Source organism: Saccoglossus kowalevskii, chromosome 4, assembly GCF_978046115.1.
Source record: "Saccoglossus kowalevskii chromosome 4, keSacKowa6.1, whole genome shotgun sequence".
NCBI lineage: Eukaryota > Metazoa > Hemichordata > Enteropneusta > Harrimaniidae > Saccoglossus > Saccoglossus kowalevskii.
The window spans coordinates 483,378-492,433 of NC_140644.1; positions in this window are offsets into that span (position 1 = coordinate 483,378).

Below are 9,056 nucleotides of genomic sequence, written 5' to 3' on the forward strand. Positions count from 1 at the left end.
AGTAGATATTTAATTGATGTCTATTAAGTATCAAATGTGTGCCTGGACGTTAATATTTTATTCACCGAGCAATTCCGACGACAATGGTATGCACATAAGAGGTTATACATTATTCACCATAGTGATAACATACATGAGTTTAATACTCGCATAAAAAAAACAAGTATGAACCGGTTGTTGATGATAGTACACTATCATCAAGGATTTACTGAACGGTTCTCAGTCTGAAAAGGGATTCGTATTAGGGGGAGTATTATACACTCGACGCACATTTAATTCAACCTTTTGGTATAATATAACAGATGCATTTTTCATTCTATGTGCTGAATGTTCTAGCAACGATTCACTATCCGCAATATTGAGGACTGGTATACAATGTATTGCGTATATAAATCCCCTACAACACACTCAGAAACCGAAGAAATTTAAACAACCAACTTGACCCAGATTAATTGAGATATAGTAGATACGATAAATACAAAACAATAGTTACACGCTATAATAGCAACAGAAAAACTTGCTACAAGCACTGGCATATTACGAACACGCTTACAATGGGAAAATAATCATGTCATGTTATATTATCGGCTATATTAACACATATACCAGGGTCGGTGACAAAATACATGCACATGGATCGCTGCAAGCGTTGCTTACCACTGCTATACACGTGTCTATTGAGGAAAAGATTGCAAATGCATTCCGTATGCTGTACGGGAATACTACTTTGCATTGGTGTTGTGTTTAACGTTCATGCCAGATTACTGTAGTTAGTGTTATTGTATTTTAGTTTTAAACATATCATTACATCTCACGGGAGCTTTGATGCTCGCTACCAGGCTTCAATTAATCAACGCACTGCGCTGTTCCCGTTTCACGTGCCGCATTTTCCTGTAATTCGAGAAGAAACCCCTCAAAGATCAGCATAATATACAGCAACGAGGTCAGCCGTCAGATGTCAATATTTCGGTTTCGAGTCGCAGTATGATTTTGCTGACTGATTTATTTGAGCTAATACTGCATAGTATGCAGTTACATTGTGGTCAGACGATCGGGTAAGTATTAACATCGTAATTTACCGCGACATGATGGTCAACTAAACATTCCTAATTTAAGGAGCTATCAATCAATGTGTATGGGCGCCAAGTTTGAAATTTACTACTTGTATCGTCGTTATCTTGTATCATACAATATTGTTCTATCCCTGAATATATGCCAAGTGAAAGCGGCGCCTTCTGTACTAACCTTATGGTATGTTTGTTGGCATATAGAGCAATTGGAAGCACGTCAAGGTGTCAAATTACTGAACACGATTATCAATTATCTAAATTCTTGTTCTCTTCTAAAATATACCATATAATATATAAATACATACTGGTAAAACAGGGCTGATATACCGTGTAGTATATCGATACATACTGGTAAAACAAGGCTGATATACCGTGTAGTATATTCATAAATACTGGTGAAACATGACTGATATACCGTGTAGTATATTAATAAATACGGGTAAAACATGGCTAATATACCATATAATATATAAATACTGGTAAAACAAGGCTGATATAGCGTGTAGTATATCGATACATACTGGTAAAACAAGGCTGATATACCGTGTAGTATATTCATAAATACTGGTGAAACATGACTGATATACCGTGTAGTATATTAATAAATACGGGTAAAACATGGCTAATATACCATATAATACATAAATACTGGTAAAACAAGGCTGATATAGCGTGTAGTATATTAATAAATACTGGTGAAACATGACTGATATACCGTGTAGTATATTAATAAATACCGGTAAAACATGGCTAATATACCATATAATAAATAAATACTGGTAAAACAAGGCTGATATAGCGTGTAGTATATCAATAAATACTGGTAAAACAAGGCTGATATACCATGTAGTATATTAATAAATACTGGTAAAACAAGGCTGATATAGCGTGTAGTGTATTAATAAATACTGGTAAAACAAGGCTGATATAGCGTGTAGTATATTAATAAATACTGGTAAAACAAGGCTGATATACCATGTAGTATATTAATAAATACTGGTAAAACAAGGCTGATATAGCGTGTAGTGTATTAATAAATACTGGTAAAACAAGGCTGATATAGCGTGTAGTATATTAATAAATACTGGTAAAACAAGGCTGATATACCATGTAGTATATTAATAAATACTGGTAAAACAAGGCTGATATACCGTGTAGCATATCTTAATAAATACTGATAAAACAAGACTGATATACCGTGTAGTATATCTTTATAAATACTGGTAAAACAGGGCTGATATACCGTGTAGTATATTAATAAGTACTGGTAAAACATGGCTGATATACCGTGTAGTATATTTATTAATACTGGTACAACAAGGCTGATATACAGTGTAGTATATTAATAAGTACTGGTAAAACAAGGCTGATATACGTGTAGTATATTAATAAATACTGGTAAAACAAGTAACCTGTAGAATACTGTGTGGGTAATATTTTTTATATTGATTTTTGTTGCATTTGCAGCAAATAGTTACCAAACAATGAGAAATCCATAGGATTGAATATACCCCACAGCTGGCTTCACATGCATTGTTCATAGTTCATATGGTGCTTACACCAGGATTTAATTACAGCACCTAGGCGGTATGTGGTTACAGCTTAATGTTCGAGTAATCGCAAGAAATTGACATGACAATATAAATTCATTAAAGACTGCCACTCCCATACAATTAACAGCGAGTGAAATTCCTGGGATTGAAACATATATTTTGAAGTCACTGGTGTAGGCAACGAATAACTGCAAGTTGACATAAAGACGAGGTAGTTTATTTAATCAGTGGTCAACTAGAGGCTGAAATTATAATTAATTTGTTTATTTCAATTTCTCCTGACGTCAAATAGAATACACTGGTGAAACATGGTAGTAACTGTGGGTGAAAGAATGTTTTGGGGTGTAGTTTACATTGTATATAGAGTGGTAGGGTCGGGTGTAATGTGTTCATTTCCAACTATTATGAAGTCACGTAGAATTTCACTTAATTTATTTTTTCTGACATGTTTTCAAGCATTACATGTGAATCCAATTTTCACTGCGCTGTGTCTCAATAGAGTATGAGGGAAATGACATATTCCCTGGAATTTATTTCAGGGGAAAAATGTTTTCAGTGATAATGAAGTATTATGACAGATACCCTCCCCGTGGCTTTCATTGCGTATGGAAGTTATTTTCACGAGTGATGCGGTGTATCCTGCTGCCGTACTTTCACGAGCGAAGCCACGGGGAGGGTGTGGGGTTCTGTTATTATACACATGTCCCATATTTGATTATTTCATATTAAAAAAAGAACGTGCAACAAACCGGGATAGAAATTTAGATCGGGGAACCCAATTGCCCATTAATATGCTCCAAGACAGTGCTGCGACCTAGCAACGCTTGTCAGTGTAGAACGCGTGTCGCTGTACGTGTGAAAATAAAATAATCAGACGTCTAATTTAAGTCATTGTCCGAATAAATAACTCGTGGATGTTTAAGCGCGGTGGTCGTAGCGCAGCGCGTGTTCGAATTTCATGTAAATAAACAATGTATTTTACACGCGTTGTATACGTCGCTATGAGTCCCATATCGAACAGGACGCGACACGACGACTGTCGCCCTTTAGTTGGGACCACGACAGAACCAGAACTTAAACTGGGCGACTACGATACACGGTTGATGTTGAAGTTAAAAGTTCCTCCACAGATCTGTGCATTGGCAAACATGCCGTGCAACTGCAATACTCCACTGACGGAATGACTTTCGTTGAAATCGGTCGTCGCTGACTCGTGAGCTGCACACTACAACCTCGTTTGTGATGTTGCTTGCTTGTCGTGGATGGACTGAGTCTTGGTTACCGGTTAAATTTTGCTAATTTGGCGTTGGTAATCTTTATTTGGAACTGAGTAACGCCGCAACGTCGCCAACAGAAACCTCATGGTATATCGATGTTGATGGTTGCGGCTCCATATTAATCGGAGATTTTACTGCGGGTCCAGGCAGCGGGTGGATCTTCCGAGAGCCCTTCAAGATTTATAAAACTCAGATTCCAGGTGGTCAACAAACATTAAGTTCTTCCAATCCTAGCATTCTATGTGATGTACATCTAACATGCCAAAAATGATGGTGAACGATTTGAACCTGACAAAAATACTTGAAATAGATACCAGGAAGGGGAGGGGGGTAAAAGAAAAGTTATATAACATTTTATTATTCAATAATTTATTAAAATACATAAGTTTGTCCAACTCCCTGTGATACAACACCTCAGACATAGCTCATTGTACTCGGCTTGAGTGTGGGCAAAAAGTTACTATTTGAATTTTTGATATCTGTTTTCATTAATGAGAAAGTTGACCCCGAAGTTAGAGTAACTGTTCAGCAGGAATGGCTTTTTAACTCTTCTGTGATTTTTTTTTGGCTTGGCTGATTTTGTCACGGTTCATACTTGACAGGCAGGTCGTACCATCACTAATTGGAAAAACAATCCTGACCCACCGCTACCATGGCAACAGCCAAAGTCTTGTAATAGCAGTGCCCAAATGATCATGCCTTTTATTGTGGCTACGTTGCGCACTGGTAAGAGATCACCGGCGCCGACATTGTTACCACTGTCAACGGAATCCCAACGCAGCTTTGAACTTTGAATAAAATGTAAATGCTGCCTCCAATCTAGAAAATACTATCGCAAAACGGTTGGAAATAATACATTTAACGGCTGAATACGTCCTAACAATAAAATAAAGTGACTTCTAATGACTGCCATGTTATTTTGCGAACCTCGTATAAGGTGCCCGGTTTTAGTTATAAACAGACGTTAGCTTCACGTTCATGTCCCTTCCATGATAACAGCCGAAAACATATTGCTTGTTTTTTACCGGTTTTCATTGGCAACCGAAGTATTTTTATTTTGTAAACAAATTTTCGTCTGCTATTTTTATTCAGTTCAAATCGTTCAGCAACATTTTTGGCATATTAGGTGTACATCACATGGAATACTACGATTGAGAGAACTTGATGTATGTTGACTGATTTTTATCATAGTACGAAGTACCAGGAAGTTACTCAGTTCCAAATAAAGATTACCAACGTCAAATGAGCAACATTTGACTGGTAATCAAGATTCATGTAATCCATGGCTAACAAGCAACATCACAAGCGAAGTTGTAGCATGCAGTACCAGTAAGTCATCCCGTCAGTGCAGTACTGCAGTAACACGGCATGTTTGCCATCAGCATTGTATTCAAACGAATCACGTGGTGTGCCGTTCTCGTTCAAACCCGGGATTCGATCAATAGGGGAGTCCCATTAAAAAAACACATTGCAAATCATGCAAGTTCAACATTTTCAAACCAATATACTAAAACAGAAATGCTCAGAGATGCAAATGAAGGATAGATATTACTTTTCACTATACACATCTCTGTTGATACTATCCCTCACATATTCTACTCCCAATTACTCCTGCGTAAAATGGACTAGCCTCTTCATGTTGACATTCAGACTAAAATCACGTGACAGGCTGTTAAAATTGGCTGTTGTATATTCTTTCGCCGGTCTGGAAAATGTGTTTAATTAGCTCACATTCAAGCAACAATGCAGATTTCCCAGTGGGAGTGAGACTATTCGACTCTGCCACTAAAAAAATAGGGGTGTTTTCAGCAAAAAACGAATAACCCTGGAATACACACAATATACTGAATTTCGGAACAAATCGTGCATTACTTACAGCAGCAGAATACCACAGAAATATCAGACGAAACATGAAAACACTATATATTGTATTTCAGCTTGAACCCTCTATATTGCAATTCTAGGAATTAACCCCATAAGTGCATCCATTTCCCACCTTGGTATCACCCACCCCTGAAAACAAACTCTTAATACCACGCTGAAGCGTTTGGTAATAAGGCTGATATATTCCGTGTAGTATATCGATATGTACTGGTAAAACAGGGCTGATATACGTGTAGTATAACGATAAATACTGGTAAAACAAGACTGATATACCGTGTAGTGTATTAATAAATACTGGTAAAACAAGACTGATATACCATGTGTGACATATTGCTACTTAATGAAGTATTAAGTATCGTCATTATCATAATATATTAATGACTAAGGAGTCACTAATAGAAGAGTTCAGCGACCTCTTCACTGGGCTTGGTCAACTGCCTGGAGAATATCACATTGAGTTAAATGATGATATACAGCCAGTGATTCACCCTGTAAGGAAAGTCCCTTTCAGCATACAAAATAAACTGAAGGAGGAATTGTTGACAATGGAAGCTAGTGGAGTAATTGCGAAAGTAGACAAACCAACAGATTGGGTAAACAGTCTTGTAATTGTGGAGAAGCCAGATGGGTCTCTGAGAGTTTGTCTTGATCCAAGAAATCTAAACAAGGCGATAAAAGGGGAACATTTTCGGATTCCAACGCCAGAAGATATAGCAACCAAATTGCATGGGAAGAAAGTTTTTTCTATACTTGATATGAAGGATGGGTACTGGCATGTTAAACTTCATGAAGACAGTTCATATCTCTGCACATTCAACACACCATTTGGTCGATATCACTTCAAAAGACTACCATTTGGAATATGCTCAGCCAGCGAAGTATTTCAGAAAAGAAATGAACAAGTGTTTGGAGACATTCACGGTGTTCAAGTCATCGTAGATGATATAATAATCGCAGGCAAAGATGAGACAGAGGCAGATGAGATTCTGAGGAAAGTGATGCAGAGAGCTAGAGAAAACAACGTCAAATTAAATAAGAAGAAAATAACTTTACGCGTTACTGAGGTTAAATACGTGGGAAATATCGTCACAGCTGATGGTCTGAAACCGGATGACGATAAAGTTAAAGCGATAGTTGAGATACCACGACCTGAATGTAAAGAAGACCTCAGACGTCTACTTGGTATGGTCAACTATTTGTCTCAGTTCGTCCCAAATAAGTCTGAAATGACAGCACCATTACGAGAGCTTCTTACTGAAAAATTTCAGTGGAGTTGGGGACATGAACAAGACAAAGCATTACAGCGCATTAAAGAAAGTCTAACCAGCAAGCCAGTGTTAAAATTCTTCGATGTAAACAAACCAGTGAGAATACAGATGCATCACAGAGAGGACTTGGCGCATGTTTGTTTCAGGATGACCACCCAATAGCATATGCATCACGTTCGCTAACCCAAGCAGAGCAAAACTATGCACAGATAGAAAAAGAAAGGCTTGCTATTGTGTTCTCGTGTGAACGATTCAACCAGTACGTGTATGGAAAAATGATTGATGTACAATCAGATCATAAGCCACTGGAAACAATACTGAAGAAACCATTATGCAAGGCATCACCTAGACTACAACGCATGTTGATGAGACTGCAGAAATATCAACTCAATGTCAGATATGTGGCTGGTAAAGAAATGTATGTTGCCGACACTCGAGAGCATACCTTAATCACAATAAAGATGATGAAAAGCTAGATGCAGAAATGAATGTGGTAATTCATTCATTAGTGGACAATTTTCCCGCCACACCCAACAGGTTAGATGAGTTGAGAGCAGCGACTGCAGAAGATGAAACCCTTCAAGCATTAAACAAAGTTATGAAGGAAGGATGGCCACTACACAAATACCATTTACGTGGTCCTGTAATGGCATATTGGTCACTGAGAGATGAAATACATGAAGCAGATGGTCTCATGTTTGTTGGAGAAAGAATGATAATACCAACATCATGGAGAAAGCGAATGTTAGAGATCATTCATGAAAGCCATCTAGGCATTGAAAAATGCAAGTCAAGAGCAAGATCTGTATTATATTGGCCAGGAATGTCAACAGACATTGAGGACATTGTATCTCGATGTGGAACATGTACCAAACATAGAAGAGCGAATCAGAGAGAGCCAATGATACCACACCCAATACCATGGAAGCATGGCAAAAGATTGGAAGTGACATATTTTATCTGAATGGCAAGGATTACTTATTAATCACTGATTATTTCTCTAAATTTCCAGAGATAAGCTTGCTGACAGCTAAGACAGCAGACGCAGTGATCACGCGAATGTCTTCAATCTTTTCTCGTCATGGAATACCTGATGAAGTATTTGCTGACAATGTATCATTCGCAAGTCAACGAATCCGCAAGTTTGCGGATTTAAGCTAACTACATCAAGTCCGACCTATGCTCAATCAAACGGAATGAGTGAAAGAGCAATACAAACCGTTAAACGGCTGATGAAGAAAGCTAAGGAAGACGGGAAAGATCCATATTTAGCATTGCTGGACTACCGAAACACACCTGTGTCAGGTATGACTGCATCACCAGCACAATTACTAATGAGCAAAATGTTGAAATCTAAACTACCAGTTTCACCTGAGATGCTAAAACCAAAGATTGTTCATGACGCCAGAGCTCAACTAATCAAGCGCCAAGAAAAGCAAAAGAAATAATATGATAGACACACCAAACAACTACCTGAGATCAAAGTAAACGACACTGTAGGAATAAGATCTGACAAGATTTGTAAGCCAGCAATCATGACAAGACAGCATGAAAGTCCAAGATCCTACATAGTAACAACACCAGAAGGTCAACAATACAGGCGTAATAGAAAACATCTGTTAAAAGCACATATGCCAAAATCGAGTATGATACCATCATACCAGGATGAAATTCAACCAACTGAAAAAGAGTCTGTAGAAGAACCAGAATCAGTAACATCCCCAATTAAAGATGTTACCTTGACAACACCACCAGACCAGAAACGCACAGCAAGTGGGCGAGTAATCAAATTACCACTGAGATATAGGAATGATTATGAGGTTAATGGGTAGTCAGTGAACTTCTACTCCAACGGCAGGTCAAGTACTAGCGACCTATGACCTCATAATTAGTGATTGTTTTATGATGAGTGGATGGTAAAGATCCTCTCCACCAGAAAGTCAAGTGCTGGAACCTCTGACTTCAATAATTAATTGCATGTTTAAAAAATTATTTTTAGTACAA